This window comes from Python bivittatus, unplaced genomic scaffold (assembly GCF_059951505.1).
Source record: "Python bivittatus isolate LINGU-HERP-01145 unplaced genomic scaffold, Pbiv_v1 ctg000430_np1212, whole genome shotgun sequence".
Taxonomy (NCBI): Eukaryota; Metazoa; Chordata; class Lepidosauria; order Squamata; family Pythonidae; genus Python; species Python bivittatus.
Genome location: NW_028277071.1, coordinates 6,180,081 through 6,184,727, shown reverse-complemented (window position 1 = coordinate 6,184,727; position 4,647 = coordinate 6,180,081).

Genomic DNA, 4,647 nt, shown 5'->3' with positions numbered 1-4,647 from the left:
ATCTCCAAGAGCTTCCTCTATCTACAAAGACAGATATATTGAGAGATAAGCCAGGTGTTATGGAAGAGTTGATACTCCCACTGATAGCAAGTCTCAACGCGATTCCAAAGTAGAGAAGGGCTGCACCACCATGCCAAAAGAGCAGAGCTCCTGCTCCTTGCAGAGAAAGAATGCGAGAAGGAAAATGAGAATCTAAATGCTTTAATTCTGGATCAAAGCATTCTTGAATTGCTACCATATCCTTTTTTCCCTAATCAATCTTCCTAATCAGAGCTCCAATGGATTGCTTGGATGGATCATTTCCAGTCCAGCAGCTTCCAGAGAATTCTGACACAACATTGGCTCCGTAACAAAATATTTCATATATCCTAGAGGATTTGGCAGGAATTGGAAAAATCAGGCTGAGCATGGCAATGAATTGGAATTGCCTAACACAAAGAAGGGAACAAATGTTTATGTTTTGTTTTTCAGGTGGCCTTAAAAATCTTCCAAATCTCTTTTAATTTCAGGTTTATTTACTGGATTCTTCTGTCTTTTCTGATCTCTTTAGCATCAAAATCAACTACAGGTAGTCCTCGTTTAGTGACCACAATTGGGATTGGCAACTCGGTTGTTAAGCAAAGCAGTCACGAAGTGAAGCCACGACAGTGCTTATGAATTTACTACAGCTTTCCTTTGCTTTTCAGACCTGTGAAGGTTATAAATGTGAGGACTGGTTCTAAAGTCTGTTTCATCACCATTGTAATAGTCACTCAATGAGTTGCTAAACAAGGACTACCTGTACAGGGCTAATGAAGTTCATCACCTCTACAAAAGTTACTTCATGCTTCCTTTTCCAATTGCTAACCCAAGTTGAAGGTATATCTCTTCAAGCTGTAGGAATAAACTGCCTATTGTAAATGCCTTCAGAACTCAACCTAGACAAAGAGCAATTCAGGTCAAGACTGAATTCACCATCACAGAGAGAAGGAGTACAGAAATACAGAAGGAATACAGGAGTACAGATGAAGCTTTGGAAAGAAGGCTGATGGACTCTTTTGGAGCATTGCCAAATTCTGAGCTAGATAAAATACTGAAAAAATTAGAAAATCTTAAACAGACACTGTTGGAAACATGTATTGCAATGGAAACTTTGATTGACCTGGTGGCCACAGCTTTAAAGAGGGACTGCAATAATTATAACAACCAACAGATATTGCTGTCACATGTTAATACAACAGATGACACAGAGCAGGGGAGAGGGGGGAACAGAAGGAAAATGAGATGGCAGGCTTAAAGTTGAAGATCGGTCAACTTTGTAGCCGGACCAAGGACCAACATCTTCAATGACCATACCCAACTGTTATAAGTTTGGACATATGATATTTCGACAGCCTGCCCCTACTAAGGCCACAGCTCCATCTGAACGATTCCAGGCTCTAGCGAAGTTACAAGAACCAATTTCCAACACTCTGGAGGTGAATGTATTATTTAGAAAACCACTATTTCTGCATATGTATCTACAGCATAATATAAATGTATAATATAAACAATCAAGTCTTCACCTACTTAAGTTTCCCCCTCTTATGTCTCTTTCCCTCAATTTCTGAATGTAATTTACCATGGCTTCTTCTCCCCCTCCTTACCTCAGTTACTGATGTTGGAATGACTCTGAGTTTCCTCTCCAGTCTTGTTGCCAAACAAAGCCTTTAACTTGTGTTAGAATGCAAATTTACGAGGTTCGTCTCTGAGCCGGGAATAAACACGCAAGTAGTTGCTTGAAGGAGAGAGAAGACTTTATTTCTGAGAGCCAGATACATAAGACGATCAGCTGTTGGGGCTGCCATGCAGGGGCTTCCCAGGAATCCCCTTTTATAGGGAAGATCCTTAAAAGGTGTGAAGGTAAACCTGCCCTCTGAGATTTCTTAGAAAATGTAATTAGCCAGGATTCCAGGAGAGAGTGCTTGCTGGTGAAATTGACTGGGGAGCCATTGACTGGGGAGCGTTCTAAGGTCAGGCACCACACTGCGCTGGGCTTTCCTGTGTTTGCCTTTAAGGTATTGTCTAATTGGAATGTAGATCTCTTTGGGAAGAAACCTTTTTATGATTCGATTTTTTGGCTTTAAGGAATGTTGGCCCTTCCTGCCAGGTCTTTAGTTATTTAATTCTGGGCTAGGGTGCAGGACTCTTGATTGTCACCTCCTAACCTCTTTAGGTGAGCCCATTCTTACTATAATTTAGTCAAATGCCTTGATTGCTGTTAAGATAAAAAATGGTAGGATGAGACAAATGGGAAGCTTTGACTTCCTACTGACATGGGGGGAAGAATTTGATTTCCTTCTCACAATTGCAACGTTCCACTCCCAGCATCTGGAATTTCATACACAAAACACACTCCATCCTCCTTGTCTTTTCACACTCTCATAAGCTGCTCCAGGATTTTCCTCCTGGTCTTCCTCCACATCCCAGGGCTGGAATCTCCAGACTTGGCAGGCTGGATCGTTTCTCCCCTCCATGTTAACCAGGGGTAATAAGGGAAAAGCGTCCTCAGGGTCGAGTCACCCCTTCCTCTGAGTTACTTCAGTTCTGAGGTAACCACACCTGTGGGTGAACAGCAGTTGGCAAAGTCAGTCTCCTTGCTGCCACTTCCCTTCTATGTAAACTGGCTTCCCCCTTCCCCACCAGCCCTCTGGGGATCCAGGAGAGGATTGAAGGGCCTGGCCTGTATTTAGCCAGACCCCACCCTGGGCCTGGCTAAACACAGAAGGGAAACCAAACCACAGTTTGGGGAGTCTGTAGCTCAGCCAAGCTGAGGCAGGTGCTAGAAGGCTACCAGTTCACTCCAGGATTGAAACAAAAATTAACTTTATTAAAGGACCAAAAGAAGATCAGTTTCTACTCACACAACACCCAGCTTAAACACACACAAAAAACCCTAACCCAGTTCTAAATAGAGCTAAACTACTCAGTTTCTAACCTTGCTGAGGTAATCCCTCCTCCCGGTCTCCAGCCAACTCCCTCACGAAAGGCGCCCCAAACTCTTCCCGCCAAAACCTGAGACAACCACCTTCTTCTCTTCTATTGGCTGTCAGGGGTCAGGTGACTCCCTCTGGGTACTTCTCCACTCCCTCAGTCTGCCCTGTGGCACAGTTGGCTTAGCCTTCCCTGAAGGTGACGCAGGAGCACAGCTGCCTCCGTGAGCTTCTTTGGGCCCACCTTCTGTACTTCCACCATGACAGAGTTGGGGATAGTAGACACATACCGCTCCAGAAGGAAAAGCTCAATTATTTCCTCCCTAGTCACTGCCACTGCTGGCTGACATCAGTACTGTGCTGCTCAAACTAAGCTCTGGGGGAACCCCAGTTCACTTTCTGTATTCCCCCTCCGCAGTGAGCGAAACCTCCTTCTGGGTTCTTCTCCTGGGAGACCAGTTTCTTCAAGTACCTGTTTTTTAAATTGTTGGTAGTCCTCCTTTTCCTCACTGCACAGGTCAGCCACATATGAACCATATAGTGGCCTCTGGGATGGTGGAAGCTCGACAGGTATCTTCAAAGTTAGTTAGAAGTGCCTTAGCATCATCTCCTTCATGGTACTTTGCGAATTTCTCCTTCCATTCCCCTGACATTTGGGTTGTATTGGGAAGGGAAGGATTAGAGAGGATGAGCTGGTGTTGTAACTTTAAGAGCTCTAACTGGTGTTGGCGTTCCTTCTCTTTTTCCTCATCTTTTTTTCTCAGTGATCTCCATTCCTTTTAGCTCCAGATCAAGTTCCATCATCTTTGTGGCTTCTTCTCTCCCAGACTCCAAGTCCGGCTTCTTAAGTTCAAGCTCCTTTGGTGCTGAACAGACACTCTGGTTTCTGCTGAGGAATTCCTTGTAGCAGATATTTTTATGGCCTGTGCCTTCCTTGCAGGGTTGGTGTACCAGTACTCTTTGCTACTTCTCAGCCAATTGACTGCCCTAGCACTACCTAGCCTATCTGTTGTTCCCAGTTTCTAGAAAAATTCTAAAAGCCTGTAGTTGGTGCATGTGACCTCTGCTGGTTGTTAGGAGAAAACAACTTAAAAAAAAAAAAGGAGGAAAATCTACTTGACTCTCTGATGCCACCTATTGCTTAATATCCCACCTCTGCCATCATGTAATAAGGGAACAGGCACTCAAAGGGTCAAACCAGCTCCTCCTCTGAGGTCCTTCAGGTTTGAGGTAACCACACCTATCGATGAACAGCAACTGGCAAAGTAGGTCCCCTTGCTGCCGGCCCCCTTCGGTATAAATTGGTTTTCCCTTCCATATCAGTCCTCTGGGGAACCAACAGAGGATTGAAGGGAAGATCCTTGCCTCACCCTGAGTCTCACTAAACACAGAAGGAAAGCAAACAAAAACTTTGGGAGTCTGTAGCTCAGCCAAGATGAGGCAAGTGCCAGAAGGTAACCGTCAACTCCGCAATTTAAACAATAATCAACTTTATTAAAGGTATGAAAGTAATTTTCCACATACACAACACACAATTAAAAGGAGAAAACACAGGAAAAAAATTGCCCTCCATTGCAACTCTGATTAGAACTAAATAGCTCAATTTCCAACCTTGCCTGAGTAATCCCCTCATCCCTTGTTGTTGTTCGGTCGTTAAGTCATGTCTGACTCTTTGTGACCCCATGAACCATATCGC